At 39.8% G+C, this 17,632-nt stretch overlaps 1 long non-coding RNA gene across 1 annotated transcript in view; it reads left to right on the top strand.

The window, feature by feature from the left end:
• Positions 1–14,089, top strand: part of LOC134478981 (uncharacterized) — a 40,753-nt gene extending 26,664 nt beyond the window's left edge. The window contains exon 4 of the long non-coding RNA XR_015620236.1: positions 13,901–14,089. This is a non-coding gene — a long non-coding RNA (uncharacterized LOC134478981). The remainder of the gene's footprint in view (positions 1–13,900) is intronic.
• The last annotated feature ends 3,543 nt before the right edge of the window (positions 14,090–17,632 follow it).

Genomic DNA, 17,632 nt, shown 5'->3' with positions numbered 1-17,632 from the left:
GGCTGATTTAGGCTACATCACAAGATCTTGCCTCTGAAAACCAATATTCTATCACATACACATATAATATACAGGATGTATTCCATAATAGTTTTGTTTTGTATAAAGCCAGACACAGGTACATGCTTGCACATGCCACAGCAGTGTTTATCACAGTAGATATCCCTCTATGTACATGGTTTTGACATTGGAGACTAGATGAAGCTGAGGTAAAATCATGGCTCCTGCATCCCGCTGCTGACCTCATGTCTTGGCTCCCTTATTGTCAGAGCTTTGCTTAGTTCCTTAGACTCTCCAGGTCGAAGATCTCTTCTTACAATATGATGATAGAATAGCTACCTACCACACCAAGTTGTGTGAGGACTGAAAGAGAAAAGTCAATGGAAATCCTTAGCATTCTCAGACCCAAATAACCTGATACAATGATCAGCACACAAGCTGGCTTGTAAGAAGTAACCAGTGTCTACAACTGAAAGGTTTATGTGAGACAAATTATAATGATCTGGAGTGTTTATTCAGCTTTCTCACAAAATTCTTAGCACAGCAATGAAAAGAAGATGTAGAAAGATATATTTGAGGAGGAAAGGAATTGTTACAACTTCCTGCAGTGATAAAGTATGTGGGCGCATATGCAGAGGAAGGGTGTGGGGGGGGGGGGCATGACCAGCAACACAGCAGAGTTTCTAGAAGTGATGCCCTTTAGAGACATTGCTAAGCATAAACTGGGACCTTCTCCAGATCGCTATGCTAATTACACTGAGAAAGGCTTTCAAATGGCAACTTAAGGCCTATTTCAACCATAAATTATTCACTTTTGAAATGATCTCTCTAATATATGGAAATTTCTTTATGACAAAGAGGATACCATTCTGTGTGATTTATGAAATCATTCTTGAAGTCTGGGTTGATTTACTGCAGCTTGAGTTTTTGCTGGAATTTAATTTGTGCTTTGGCAATAGGAGTTAATTTCAGAAAACGTGTCTGAAGGTACAACAAAAGAGAAGGTGTTAATGCCACCAGAAGAATTCGTTGAAGAGCAAAATTTTAAATCATTAATCATTGGCCTAGAGGAATGTGTGAAGTGCTGGGGGACTGCTGGGGACAGATTTTTGTGGGGATGAATTAATTAGCTGGCACTATCATGACAGTAAATGAATATAGGCAGCTCCCGCAGAGTAGGTGCTCAATTAAGGTGTCACTACCACTCGAACAATTTTCTAAAGGATTGCCATGTTCAGCAGCTTCCAGTGGCTGCACAGGTTAATCTAAATTCACAAAACCCGAAGAGGAAGGTGACAGGTGACATCGTCACACTATCACAACTGGAAAAGTCTGCAGTCAAAAGAGGCTCCTCCAGAGATCACAGAAATGGAAAGGGATAAAGAGTTCTCTTCCCTTCAGGGAAAAACCAAAACCAAAAACAAGCTAGTGTCAGTGTGTGTGTGTGTGTGTGTGTGTGTGTGTGTGTGCACGTCTGACTGTGTCTTTCCTTTGCATGGGGGTACGTGTTCCTCTTTAAAGAAAATGCTCACCTCATAGTAAAGCCAATGACTACATTAATCTCTATTAAAAGCATTTTAAAACACTCATTTTCTTCAAAGAGAAATAAAGGCAGGAATTATGTGTAAATTCTACTGTGCTCTGTACTTATTATGTCAAAGATGGTTTTTAGGTTTTACCACATATGAGAGGGGAAGCTTCACTGAGTACCATTTTTATTATGTCTGAGATGCTTTCTAAACTGCAACGCTCATTAGATTTGTCTGTGCACTGTGGGTACGTAGTCAAGCATCTGCCTCCCTGAATTAGAAAGGGATTTTTTCATGTAGAAAACCAGGCCTACATCTCTTACCTGTTTTAGTATTAGGTTGAAATACACAGGGTTTTAAGAATGGGCTGCCCCTTGATAACTCACTACATTTCAACTCTAACAAATGCATCGTTTCTGAGTTCTTCTGTGGATGTGGAGCCAAGCCAAGAGAATATTTATGTACAATGGGAAGATGTTTCTTTCCACGCCAGGGAAAGTGAAGGTTTGAGGTGAAGATCGTGAGGATGATGAAAGGGTCTTACGTAGGTAACAGGTTTAGCAGTGGGACTGTGGAAAGCATTACTCTGAAGGAAGGAGCTCGAGGTTTTAGTGACAGCACTAGAGGCATGTACTTCATCCTCACCGAGCCTTGTTATTGTTTGTAAACTAAAAACCAGTGTGTGGAGACCCAGACCTGAGCTGACTCAGTCTACCCTCTCAGTTTCCAAAATAAGGATAAAGATCTAGCTTCATCAGCACAATATTGAAAAAAAAAACTTATTATACGTCTTACTATAAAGCAACACTAAGAAAGAAAAAGGGCTGTTGGTATAATATAAAAACATGTCTCAGGCTGGGCCAGTTGTTGGTTAGCCACTCCCTCGTTCTTTGCGTCATCTTTGTCCCTGCACATCTTGTGGGCAGGACAAATTTTGGGTTGAAGGTTTTGTGGGTGGGTTGGTGTCCTTATCTCTTCACCGGGAGTCCTGAATGGCTACAGAAGGTGTTCACTTCAGGTTCTATATCCTCCACTGCTAGGAGTCTGAGGTAGAGTCATCCTCACAGACTCTTTGGAGTATTCATATCCGGGTCTCTGGCAGATCCTAGGGATGCCCCCAGCTGCCAATTTCCATTCCCTCTCCTGGTCCTCTCTTTCTGGTTGTACCCATACTTTATGCCCCACCACTCCCCTCCCCATACCCTCTCTTACCCAGTTCCCTCCCTCCTTCTACCTCTGATGACCACTTTATTTCCCCTTCTGAGTGAGAGTCAACCATCCTCCCTTGGGCCCTCATTATTTAGCTTCTCTGGGTCTGTGGATTGTAGTGTGGGTATCCTGTACTTTATGGCTAATATCCACTTATAAGTGAGTACATAGCATGCATGTCTACACCCGAGTCTGGCTTCAAACTTAGTGACCTTTCAGGCTTGTAAGAGCTGGGATTACAGATGTGCACTATCATGTCTGGCCATAAACAGTTTATTAAGGTTATGAAACTTCATTAATCAGGGGAAAACCTTGCTTTGAAGGAACTAACTCTTAGTGGGAAAGTGTCATTTACCTACAAAGCTAGTTTGCATAATGAGGAAATGTGGAGAGAGAAGAGGGAGAGAGAGAGAGAGACAGAGAGACAGACAGACAGAGAGCGAGAGAATGATTTGTTCTGAAATACAAAAGAAGGAGAGAGGGGGCTCTCCTCAGGCATGAAGGAAGAATGAGTTGGTAACTGAAGAATTTGGAAGCCTTCTTTTGTCACATCATCCAGCAGAAGGGTTGATGCTCCCACCCATGACTGTAAAGAAAATGACGAGTAGCACTCTCCATGACTTGCTTGCGACCACCCACCCGTCCGACTCACACTAACATTAAAATCAGGGGAAAAACCCACAGAGGTCCCTGGATAGTGCCACCACAAGCTAAGGCTGCAAGGCCATCACCGGGTTTGCAAATGGAGGTAAACAGAAAGATTGCTTTTGTGATTTATGGGACAAGAGTCAGTGTGTGTGAAGTGGGTTGAAGCGGTAGCCATCTTGGCAAGCCTGCACTGGGGAGGACCTTGGAGTGACATTTCAAGTCCATGTTGGAGGTCAAGCCTATGAATATGCACCATGTCCAGTGCTGTACTGTCAAATGTCACTCGGTCTCTATGGTGTGTACTCAAGAAGGTTGTCAATCTTAACCCGAGCCTTGTGCAGCTGGATACACAGTCATCCTGGAGACACTTCTATATACGAGTCCTAGTTGTTTTCCTTGACTATTCAAATCATTTAGCAGGCAGCCATCATAGCTTTAGATTGCAGCTAGAATGGCTAGGCAATGATTGTTTGTGGTGAATATGAGTGTTCATCCTATTTTCAAAATCTTGAGACTCTCCTACTGGAAATTCCAGGATAAACAAACATCAGGCAATTACTGTAGACAAACGAATGCTGTTGCTAGCTGGGAGGGGATGATTTGGAGTGTTTCTTCTAAGTTTTCACATCTACCTGATGGGTAAAACCTTCAGCAAATCACCTATATAAACTAAGAAGATAGGTCTTTATTATTATTATTATTATTATTATTATTATTATTATTATTATTATTTAATCTGACTAACAAACTATCAAAGTCACAGAAGCTTTTGATAAGGAAACAATGTGTATTTAATAGCAATGTTGACTCATTTTGTCTATTAGTGAAATTCTTTCATGTCCTATGTCCTAAAACAATGGACACACTTGCTCAAACAAGTAAGGATTTAAGAGTCACGTAGTTATATATGGAATAATTTACTCTTTTTAAAATCCTATCTCTGTTATGCAAAGGTTAGTTCCATAAGAATAGTTCTGAGCATTCAGTAGTTTATGAATTCTTCTCAGGCACAAGTTGACTCCTAGAGGGGACGGCAGTTTAATAGTGTTTCTTTTTTAGATGTGCTGATTTGAAGGAGAAATGTCCCCCAGCAGCTTAGGTGTGGGACACTTGGTCACCAGTAAATGTCACTGTTTGGGGAGGCAGTACAACCTTGCTGGAGGAATTACATCTCTGGGGTAGGCTTATGAGTTTGTAGGCTTGTTCCACTCCCAGTTGGCTCGCTCTGCTTCATTTCTGAGGTTGAGATGTAAACGTTTAGCTTCCTGCTCCAGCCAGCCATGACTGCCTGCTATACTGCATTTTGATGAGTCTTCCTCATCTAGAACCATAAGCCAAACCCTTTCATCCATCGCTTATCACAGCAACAGAAAAAGCTATGAATGCTTACGTTATGTAACTGTGAGGCAGCTTTGTGATGAAAGTATGCATCATTAAACATCTACCTTCATTTTATACCTAGCATAAAGTATAAAGCAGAAATGTACTAAATGTAAAGTAGTCAAATGTAAAGACACCCCCACAGCTCCATCACAGCAACTGCCTTTCCTCTATGGAATGTTGCTCTGGTACTCAGCACTGTTTGCCTCAGGGCTCAGCTACCAGAGCTCTGGGTATGAGAATAAGAGGATGGTATGGCTGCTGCTCTTCCTGGTGTGCTGCTTGTGACCTGGACCTCAGAGTGCTCATAGCTGTGCCCATATCACTTTAGACTTCTCCATGATCTGACCCTCATTCTGGTACCTTGAACATCTCTCATGAGTTAGCCAGTTCCGCTTCTGCCTCTGTCTGTCTGTCTGTCTGTCTCTGTCTGTCTGTCTCTGTCTCTGTCTCCCCCCTCTCTCCCTGTGTGTGTCTGTGTCTGCATGTATGTGCTTGTAAATATACAGTAATGCATGAATGTTCATTGGATAATATTTTGGAACCCAAAACTTTGACCATCTGCATGTCATTATCAATTAATATAAGTGATTAAGCCTTTCATCTATGTTATTTCTGATACTGAGACATCTATGTACATTGCATGTATGTATGTATATATGTAAATGTTGGCACAATTGTGAGAATACCAGAAGCCAGACATCATGTACATCTATATTTAAACCCACATGTACATATATTCTCAGTTATAGAAACCGAGCCCTTCTTCACTAAGATCTTTAACTGGATACATGAGTCAGGAGGATCAAACTATTTTTTAAAGGTATCGTCATTTTTTTGTTATTTTCAAATGTAAACATGGAAAATATATTAATACCAGACCTCTGACTGTTCTTACTATTAGTCAGGTTTTCCTTCCTATCAGAAAATATCTAAGGCATAACTTCATAAGAGGTTTAGTTCTAAATTCTTACTGCATTAGTTAATTAATTAACTAATTAATTAAACATTGTACACTGTGGATGTCAGAGGACAACTTTGTGGAGTTGATTCTCTTCTTCTATTATATGGAGACCCCAGAGATCTAACTCAAGTCATCAGGCTTGGTGCTGAGTGTCCTTAATCACTGAGCCATCCTGCTGTCCCTGAGAAGTTTATTTAATATGCAGTTCTGACAATGCAGGCTTCAGAAAGAAACCACATCTTGTAATCTGATTTTTTGTTGTTTGTTTGTTTTTTAACTAACATTATACCAGGGCAGCATGTGACACTACACAGCAAGAGACAGGAAGTCAGTATGTGACTTGCGGTCTTATTCCTTTTAAAGGCTCTGAGACCCATTGTGAGGGATCGGCTTCAGTGACCTCATCTAACCCCAATCAGTCCTCAGAGAGCCCACCCCAAACACACTGGACTAAATTTCTACCCTCTTTATGATGTTAACATATAACTTTGGACATTAAAGTCTTGTGTGAATTCATGGGACACATCATGGGGGTCTCTGACACCATAGGATTTTGGCCAGGAGATGTCACAAAGAGGTCATGACACACCTTCCTCTCTGAGCCTGCATTTGGCTTCACACTCTACTCAGGAGGAAGTTCCAGAAAATTGCTAGCCACTGAGCATACAGACATGTCACACGAAGACAGTTTCCATCTTTGTTTTGAATGTCACCAATGTTTGGTATGACTCATGCCATTTGTTAAAGGGCTCATTCTAGTGACTTCTTCAGCTTTGGGCCTGATCCAAGGGGCTTTAAATGCTGGTGGCCCAGTTCTGCTTGCTAGCTTGTTGTGTTGTGTGTTTGTGCTCACACTTCTTTGACTTTTCCCCTGGGAGACTTCTCAACTTCCCTAAAGAAAGCCAGATTCAGCAGTGTGAGGTTGCATTTCGTGTAGTGTTTGGTGGTCCCTACCAATGTAACCAGAGTACCTGCACTTAAATGCAATTGTGCTAAACCCTGCCCATTTGACAAATGATTATTGAACACGTAGTCCTAAGGGTCTTGCACTTTAGAAAGAATAGAAAAGACAGAGTTTCTGCCTCCCCGAATTTTATATTTAAAGAAAAATAAAATGCATTTAGGAAACTATCTATTCGGTTTTCATGAGATCTGTGGGCCGTTAAAACTCTTTCACAATTTTTACTTTTTGGCTGTGTCACCATCTGAGATATGAGGTTTGAAACACACAGGCAGTTGGCAGCATGTGTGAGCAGCACCAACTGCTGGGAGGCTCTGGAAAGAGGCAGGATCCATGTGTGAGGAAGGACCGCCTATGTGCTCCAAGTTAATCCACTTGCTCATAAGACAGAGCCGCTGCTTGTTTATGGCTTGGCAATTCATCTTCTCCAATTTCAAAAAACATTGGAAATGTCACCCACTTTTAAATGCTTTTCTTAAAAAAAAAAAAAACCAACAACAACAAAAAAAAAACGCTTCAAAGTAATTTGGCAGAGCAGAATCCCCAAACAGATCATGTGACCAGGACTGAAATTCCTATCTCTTCCCCACTCATCACAGTCTTTGATGTTACAGGGCCTTGCCAGCCTCTTTCACATGAGCCTTGGCAAATCAAGCGCCATCGCTGAGACTTGCTTCTTTATCTCCTCAGTGAGGGGAATGATATCTACCTCCCAGCAACGTCACAGGGACTGAAGAAACAATGCCAACTGAGGCTGGAGCATGCACTAAATAAAGCTCCATTCTTCTCCTTACAAATACCATGACGGCACTGTTAAGGAACGCAAGAGATTTTGTTTGTGTGTGACTCATTTGTCCATCTATCCTTCCATCCACCTACCTACACAAACAGGAGTATTTTCTATCCCTGGCCTGCTGTACACAGGCTCTTGTGCTTGACCCTCTCCAGATAGGTGGCTTTCTCTTTCACTGCACTTGGGAAACAAATAGTACATAATTAAAATACAAAGTGTCAAGGAGAGACTTTGCATTGTCCATTGCTGGATAAAACTCTGACCAAAACAACTTGGGGAGCAAAGGTTGGTTCTTCCACCTTACGGTTTAGAGTCTATTATCCAGGGAAATCAGGGCAGCACTCACAAGGAGAGCCCATGGAGAAACTCTGCTTAGTTTCTTGCCCCTGTAGCTTGCTCAACTTGCATTCCTATGCAACCCAGGACCACCTGTCTAAATGTTGGCATGTAACACCCCTTACTCGCCACTCCCAAATGCACACACCAATCACTAATCAGGAAAATGCCGCCACAGACTTGTTTACAACCTAGCCAGCTGGAGGCAGTTCCTCAAATCAGGTTTCCCCTTTCTGGTTTTTCTGGAAAAAAATAAATCTATGTTCTTCATCCTCTCTAGATAAGCAGTCCGACAGCAGCTTAGTAAATGAGTCCCTGAAATCTTCGCCTTTCCACATAATTATTTTTCCAAGAGCTAGAGCCATTACACCTCTCTTGGTCCCTCTCACTAAGCTTGCAGAAGCCAAAGTACATGAAAGATGCGTTCCTTCATTCTCTTTGAAGGATGCGATAAGCCTGGAAAAGTTAGTTTTGAAAGCAATCTTTATGAGCTAGAAACAACTATCTAGCTCTCACCTGCCCAGGGCCATTTATATTTTGATTTTACACCAGAAATCCCTGGGACAATGAGGTTTGAGGTTTTCCACACAATTATTTGATATTTGTTCAATTTTATGGAGATCATTCTGGCTCTCCTTGAACAGTTTCTATGGCCTCATTCATTTTTTTTCCCTTTTTTTTTTTTCGGAGCTGGGGACCGAACCCAGTGCTAGGCAAGCGCTCTACCACTGAGCTAAATCTCCAACCCCGGCATCATTCATTTTTGTTTAAAGTTCCCTGAAGTTGTTTTTATAACACGGTTAAAGTTGAGAGCACTGCAGATGTGCATTTACTGAATTTAAAAGAGATATATTCTTCTCTGTTACAGACCATGGAAACAGCACAATCAAGGCCATCCTCGTGTGTGAGTGTGTGTGTGTGTGTGTGTGTGTGTGTGTGTGTGTGTGTGTGTAGACATGTTCATGTGTGCAAGTGAGGGTGTGTATATGTCCATGTGCACATATGTAGTTAGGTAGGTCAGAGGTCAATTTTGGGTGTCCTTCCTAGTTTGGGTCCATATTGATTCTCTAGTTTGGGGAGGGGCGGGGAGTCTTTTGTTTTTACATGAAATTCACTGATTTGGTAGCAGCTGGCCAGCAATCCTTAGGGATCTGCTTGTCTCCCACTCCCAGTCTCTGCTACGGGTGCATCCCACTGTGACATGGTATTTTTAAAAATGGATTCTGGGGGTAGAACATGTTCTCATGTTTGTGTGGCAAACATGTTGCGAACTGACCGAGGAAACTCATCAGTCCTGTTCTCTTTCTATTTAGAAACTCTACCAAATGCCAACTCAATTGCAGAAATGACTTCTACATCATACATATCAAGATGAGATTTAGAACTTGTGCCCATTATTACTTAATAGGAGAAATATTAATATTCTATTTTCCTTGTGTGAAGAATGCACAGGTGTATGGACAATTATACACATTACTATACAAAACACATCCAAACAAAATATGTGACCATTTACATCACACACACATTTTTGCTGTGTCCATTGCTCTAAAATTAATCTAACCGTGGCATGCAAATAGCCAAGAAGATGAAGAAACACTAATACTGAGAAGTCATTTCCAATCTTGTAAATTATTTCAAAGCTCTTAGATCTCAAAAACCAATAGGTTGCTTGTTTGAAAAGCAAATAGGCCATCTCTCCTTGGCTTGTTGACTTGGATTGAGTGAGAAGGAAATACACAAACCCAAAGTTACCACCCAGTGATGGGGAAAAACAGTAGGGAACTTTTCAACCTAGAAATGTAGGTGAATTAAAAAAGAAACTTGGTATAAATGGAAATGGTAAAGGTTCAAGACTTCCATAATAATTATCAGACTCTTTTGAAGACTATGAATGGGGTGTATAAATGAGGATCCTGCTTTGTCCTGAGGCTTTCAATTGATTCTGTTCTTGTCTCCCAAGTAATTTCAAGTTTAAAACACAGTTTTAAAACTTAAATTATCTCAAATTCTTTTTGCAGTTTATTGACCCTAACTCAAATCCAAGCCACATCACTTTTGTGTTTGAGTTGGAACATGGCGTTCTCTTGCACTCTGGGTCACATTCTATGCCTGGTCAGCATGTCCTACAGAGTGTGTCTTTCAGCCTCTTTCATGGAAGGACTTTCCTCACTTGATGCCTTGGAGTCTCCCAAAGACTCATGTCTGGAGTGTGAGGTCCCCAGAAACTTTCTTTTGGTTCCTTCTTCTCCTCCTCTTACTCTTTCTCATCCTTCTCTTCCTTTTCTTCCTCCTGTTCTTCATTTTTCTTTTTCCTTCTCCTCCTCCTCCTTCTCTTGATCTTTTTTCCTTCAAACAATCTCAGGATTCAATTTGTAGTTATGACTTTACATGCACCATATCTCTTCTTGATTAGTCAACTAGGCTCGGAAGCTTGCAGCCAGGCTTGGATTACTGCTTTCCCAGTGAAAATCCATCAAATGTATGCATATATATATATATATTCCCAAGTGTGAATCAAATTAATGAGAGTGCTATCACTGAAGGAGTGGAGAATGCTCCAGCAGCTTAGCCTTCCATCCTCCTTAGGAATTATACTGATGGTTCAAACTCACATTTCCCTTCATAGCAGAGCAGAAGCAGTAACTCCTGCATGACAAGCACACCCTAAAATCCAAAACAGATGAGCTGGATAAACTCCTTGGCACCCAATGATTGCAATAACTGACAGATAAATTTGATAAGGTAGAGAAAAATGAAAATAATAAAAAATGATGGGCAAAATTATTTAGTTGTGAAAGTTTACAAGAGCGAGGGGAAGAGAGAGAGAGAGAGAGAGAGAGAGAGGCATATGTAAAGGAGACCAACCCTGAACAAATTAACTTGCAGTTGATGACACTGTAATAATGCATACACACACATATATAATATATATGTATTACATGCACATCTTCAAACACAACACAACTTGTTTACCCATGATTCTGCAGCTCAACTTTCCTTTACTCCCAATTCCTACTATTCCCCTTTGCCATATTTTCTGTGACTGAAGGTATTTTCAGCAGGTTCTCATGCCTCGCTGAGTTATTAGCACCTCTTAGGGTGCTTCATGACTTCATCTTCTTGTTATGTGCTCTCATAGAAACAGAATACAGTGTAACACAGCTGAGAAGAGGCCTGCGCCTTTCCTGTTGTATCTTCAAGCTTGATATTAACTGGGGAAGCAAGGCTGAGGGTATAAGCTTTACTGTGGATTTTTGTAGTGACTCCATTTACATCTCCCCAAACATTCTGTTTTTAATAAACTTTACTAGAAATGTAACATGACCAAAAAGTATAATCAAGTACATTGTATATGCATGAATCATAATAAATGGGGATTAGATAATGCTTTTGCTTACATGAAGAGGCTGTTTCACAGTTGATATTTATTTTTTAGTGGGAAAATTGTTTTGGTGAAGCAAGCGAGTCTGGATAGAGTAGAATTTGTGATTATCCATGGAGTTGACCACACTCTTCTTTCTAACAACTGAATGTTAACGTTGCCCTTGCTTGGGCTGAGTTGGGATCTCTGGCTTCTAAGAATGACATTCTCCTGAAGACAAGAGGAAGACTTTCTGTAGAGTTCTTTGCTTTTGGGCCTTGGATATCTACCTTTGCTGAGTCCTGGGTTTCTTTTCTACCCCACAGCTGTGGGAAGTAAAGATTTTGAGACACAGAGACAATGTGCTCATAGTGAGACTCTGTCTTCTATGTGATACACAATGATCTTCACATGTGACACATATGGAAAGTGGGTGAATAATTCAGAGAGCAAAAGAAATGCAGACAGGAAATATTTTTCCAAGGGCACACAAGTGAAATATTACTTTGCAAAACAAGCGAAACAATAAATAGATTAATTTTGTATGTTGATGAATATTTTTGGCAAAGGAAAGTCTTGTGTTGGTAGATAATATGACAGTTTATTAATAACTTGAATCCTTGACATATGGGTCAATGACTTCATCAAACTTGGTTTTCTATGCCCACTTAATTTGATAGATAGCTCAACTTTTCAATCTACCCCTCATGGTTGATCAAGACTTAGGTATTTTATTCATTCTAATTTAGAAACTTTTCTTCCAAAAATATCAACAAATACACGAAACTATTAATCTGTGGTTGCATTTTCCAGATTCACAAAATCCTGAAATTTATTATTTCACAATTAAGCCTAGAGATTGTAGTCCTGGCCATGTCTTTGTTCCTTTGCAATCAAATACTTTGGATTTCAAAGATTTTTTTCCCCAAGCTTTAAAGGATTTCCCTACCAAACCACCTTTACTAGGAATACATACCAAACACATCTACCATATCTTGTTAAATTTATTTAAAAACCAGGAAAAAAAGATCTTTATGGTAGCTAATATTAACACTATTTGACTTATGGCTTAAGAACAAGAAAATATCCAGTTAGTTCTTTGTCACAATATGGGACAACTGAGGATTCCATATGCTTTTGATTTTTCCTGGCAGCGTAGGCCCAAAATCCTTTATTATTTCCCTTAGTGTTGACTGGAAATGCAAATATTTCACATTATGTTCTAGAATAGCTAGGAGCCTCTCAACAGTTTCTCTATGCTGAATTTTGAGGACAAATTTTAAAGGCTGTCATTTTACTGCATTTTTATGGCGCTGATTCCAATCTTACTTGTATATAGGAATTTTTGAAGTTTATTAGCATTATACAAAACAGTGTTGCGTTAGACAACTCAAGTTCAGAATGTCGTGCTTATGAACTAAAATTTGTACCTAATAGGAGCTGAAGAAATGGCTCAGTGGTTAATACCACTTCATATAGAAGGTCTGGGTTTGGCTCCTAGCACCCATATGGTGGCTCATGGTCACCTGTAACTTCTGTTCCAGGGTACCTAATGTCCTCTTCTAACGAATTCAGGCACTAGGCTGTAAGTGGCACACACACACTTACATGCAGGTAATACACTTATATGCACTAAACAAATCTTTTAAAAATTCAACCTTATGACATTCAGTACTTTCACTCTGACTCATTGTTTTAAAATTGAAATCTGAAATAATTATTTAGGTAGTCATGTAGTGACAGAAATGAGCTGTCTTTAATTCTGTTCTTTGATCGTCACTGGGCTATCACTTTTGTGTACCATCCCCTGTTGTATACAACAAGTCCTGGGACCTGAGCCACACTTGAAGCCAGCTAACAGGGCTCCGCCTGTCATAATGTCTTACTTAGCAGGAGTACCCATAGCTGAGTATGTGCATGTTGGTGACTGAAGTTAATTCTCAGAATTAACTTCTGTATATGATGTGACCTTTTTTTAAAAGAATATGCTGAAAAATGTATTTATTTAAAGCTTGCCTATTTATTATTAAAAACTCAATGATAACCAGGGTGATTGTTGAGAACTTACACGAATAATAACACAGATTATTTTATCCTAGATTTTGTTTGTTTAGAATTTCTACTCCACAATGATAATAAAGACGACAGTGGTTTTAGTTCTGTTTTCAAGTTTTCTATGCTCTGTACAGCCCTTGGAATCTGGGAAAGCACGTGGCTCATGCTAGCATCATTCCTTTGGCATCAAACCACCATGGTGTGTGTGTGTGTGTGTGTGTGTGTGTGTGTGTGTGTACATCTGCTTCATGCATTTGCTGAGTCCTGTGATCAGGCCTCCACTGATCTTGGAAAAGGAGTTCCAAGATGACGAATGGAGAAGCTCCTGAGATAAGAAGGAAAAAAGTCTTCCAAAAATGAATGAATTCTTTTTCAAAGTTTTTGCTATCAATGAGCATTTCCGTTTATTTTTAAAATAAAGTCAAATATAACTATAGCATAAATTAACAACAGCAAAATGGCTCAGATTTCAAAGTGATTTACTGCTAGGCCAGTAGGCTGTTTAGAGGTGTGAGGCCCCAGCTTTGATCTACAGCTAAACAATGCCACCAAGGACGCAGATCCCTTTGATCCTTTGTCTGTATCATCTTTAACAAGCTGGCAATTTATTTCCCATTGTCACCACATGGCTGATGTGGCTCTAATCATTGTGTTCTTACAGAACACTTCAAAACTCAGGAGGAAGCAATGCTGACGGGCAAGGTGACACTCTTCCTCTGCGTGCTGCATGGATGGACGGACGTGGGTGATCCTTTTCATGGAGCTTCCCAGGGACTTCTTACGTCATATTGGCCATAAATGGCTTGCTTACTCAACTCTGAATAAATCATTCACAAAAAATAAAACAATAACAACACCAAAGAATCAAAACAGGGTTATCATGCTTGCTTCACACAAAGCATGTTCATCTGTGACTGAGCATGAATCAGTTTTCTTAACCTAAGAATGGGCTGTGATAATTGGCTTAGGCAGCCCCACTGTCTACATTCTGACATATCAAAGCATTGTATAATAAGTTGCATATTATATATAATATACAATGCTAAATGTATTATTGTATGTAGTATATTTAATGTTACATACATATCAGCTATATGATATATTAACTATGTATAGTATGTAATGTTACACATAATATTAATTATATAAAACATCATATCAATTATAATATATGTAATCTGATATGCATTGTATATCTGCAATTAACAAGATTAGAGTATGTTTGTACATGTGGCTTTGATATGTTTTATGAAGTGACTGCTACAAATGGATGAGTTACCTTCTCTATTACCTCCCACAGTTACCCACTCCTATGGTAAGAATACATAAAATCTACCTCTTAACCAACTTAAAATCTGCATTAGTTGTTGTCTTAGTTACTTTTTTATTGTTGAGAGGAGATCATGACCAAGTCACCTAATATAAGAAGCATTTATTTTTGGAGCTTGTGGTTTCAGAGGGCCATAGACTCCATGATCATAATCAGGGAAACGTGGCAGCAGGCAGGCAGACAGGCAGACATGATGCTGGGGCAGCACCTGAGAAATTGGATTTTATCTGCAGGTTGGGGAGAAAGAAGGAGAGGGAGAGGGAGAGGGAGAGGGAGAGGGAGAGGGAGAGGGAGAGGGAGAGGGAGAGGGAGAGGGAGAGGGAGAGGGAGAGGGAAATGGCATGGAAGTTTGAAAACTCAAAGCCCATCCCCAATGACACACCTTCTCCACCAACCACACCTCCTAATCCTTCCCAAACAGTACCATCAAGTAGTGACCAACAATTCAGATGCATTAGCCTGTGAGGGCCATTCTCATTCAAACCACCACATTTACTATTAAGCATAATCATCACGCTATATATTAAAGCTAAGATTTGTTTAAGCAAAAACTTGCATGCTTACACCAAAATCTTCATTCTCCCCTCCCCTTTCAACTTTCAGTCATGCAGGCTGGCCTGGAACTCACTGTGTAGCCCAGTGTTGGCGTGAAGCTTGTGATCTATCCGTCTCATTCTCCCTGGTGCTTGGTTTACAAGCATGCACTGACACCCATGCTCACAGTTAGCTCTTCTACTTTAGGGGGCAAACACCATCCCACCAGGAGTGCTTCCATACTCCTGTAAACATTTGTCAACACTTGCCTTGTGTTCATGTTTAGACTCTTGTGAATAACTTTTCAGTGAACTCAGGTGTGCAGTCATCTCTTGGTCGTATTGACTTCATTTCCTTTTAATATACATGCAGAAAAGAGCTTCTCAGTTGTAGCTCTATTTGTAACTTTGGAAGAAGCTGCCATGCTATTTCCTATTATAGCTATACAGACTGACATAATCACAAGCTACATTCAGGGGTTCCTTATCTCTACCTTCCAAGAAAGTTATTGCCATTTGGGTTTTGGAGAACAATTATTTCACCAGTTAAAAGGGTATATCCTACTGTGGTTTTGATTTTATATCCCTGATTTTTAATAATATTTCCATGTTTCTGTTGATCAGGGGTATGTCTTTATGGAGAAAATGTTTATCCAGGCCTTTTGGGCACTTATATCATGTTGTTTTACTTTTTCCTATTGAGCTGTCTGAGTTTCTTATATATTTAAATATTACTCCTCACTACGTGTGTGGTTTCTAAATATTTCATCCTATTCTGTAGGCTTTCTTTTTATTTTGTTGGTTTTGTCCATTACTTTGCAGAAACATTTTAGTTTGATGCTGTTACTCACGTTTAAATCTTTTTTTGCTGCGTCTTTTCTATCACGTCCAAAGAGGCACAGCCAAGACCAGCAAGCAGCATGTGATTCCAATCCCTTTATTTTCCTTCTAGAAATTTCATGATTTCAGGTCTACAGTTTACATTTTTAGTGCACATTTTGTCAATCTTTGCATATGGCATAAACATGCAATTTCTTTGTGTATGACCTATGTATCCAACTTCGTAATATTAAATATGGGACAAGGACACATATATCCCTTGTACTGTGCTGATCAGTGGATTGTCTACTCAGAATTTATATCTATTTCCCCCCATTTCTGCATGAGCAGGGAATTTTCATGGGATTTCATCAAATTTGTGGCTTACTTTGGGTAATGTGGTCAATTGATTGTGAATTATTAGCCTCCTGGAGACAATAGGTTTAAAGCTTCTCTGTTATAACCCAAGAGAAAACCCTCTTCGTGACTAAGCTGACTTCAATGTTTAAATAATTGAACGTCAATGCTCCCAGGTCTGGCTATTTGGGCAGTGCATGGATGAGTTCACTGTCTCTGTGTATCAATGATGGACCATCTACTTCCAGGGTCCTTGCCACCATTCCAGCATATTTCATTGTGACCCTACTGTGCTCCTCTATCAATAGGTATCTAAGCCATTTGCTCTAGCCATGTAAAGGACTCATTGAGAGCTTTCTTACTTCATGGTATGCCAGTCAGTGAAGAAAAAGAAGGTTTCCTTCTGAATTGTTTCAGTCTAGCTACTCTCAAAATGGCATAAACATGTGACCAATTTTCCCAGATATGTGAGGAATCATAGCCCTGGATATGATTCAGGCACCATAAGTTATTGTGGCAATGCAAATACTTTACTAAGCCTGTGACGCTCTTGTTGTATAATATAAAATCTTGCCATACAAAACTCCTTGAAGAATAATAGACAGCAATTCCCTATAGAGCTATGCCTATTTTCCCACGGAGCGAGTGTATCATGAAAGACAGTTTTAGATATTTAAAGGTGTATCTACATCTCTTTAGAAGTTCAAGAATGTTTTAAGGTGTTTGAGATGTTTCTTTCAAGAGACATAATTGGTTCTTTGCCTTGACCTGTTCTGGGGTCTTCCTAGGTTTTCAAATAGAATGCAATTGGTAAAGAAGCATTGCAGACCCCTGGTTTAAATATGCTCACTTGTCATGTGTTATCTCTATGACTAGAGTGAGGATGCTAAATTTTATGCATGTCTATTCTTCCATTTTATGGATATGGACACTAACAATGGTAGACTAGATATCCCAAAATGGAGGGATGGCTTTAAAAGGCAAGTTTAGTTTTTGTTTCTTTGGTTTTTTTTAGGGGGAGAACAAATTCTGTCTCGAAATGCATATTCTCAATGAAGTCCTGTTCCGTGGTTATGATTTAAGGTCTTATATATTTTCAATGATTTCCTGCACTTGGCTCTGGTAACCCATATCTCAATGCAATAGTAGTCATATAAACTATATTAAAATGAGGCCACATATGAAGGAAAATATCTGCAGATGCTGCAGGATGGTAACTTTCAAATGATTTTTTTGATACCTTTAACAGGCAGAAACAGAGCATCCTATGTTGACTTTAAGCTTTGGAAATTCCCTTTTAATCACTACAAAGTCCTAATGTCAACCATTGGTCTCAGTATAGAGACAACTCAGG

This window comes from Rattus norvegicus, chromosome 5 (genome assembly GCF_021556685.1).
Source record: "Rattus norvegicus strain SHRSP/BbbUtx chromosome 5, alternate assembly SHRSP_T2T, whole genome shotgun sequence".
NCBI lineage: Eukaryota > Metazoa > Chordata > Mammalia > Rodentia > Muridae > Rattus > Rattus norvegicus.
The sequence above is the reverse complement of the archived record's forward strand: the minus strand, read 5'-3'. Positions and strand labels throughout refer to the sequence as shown.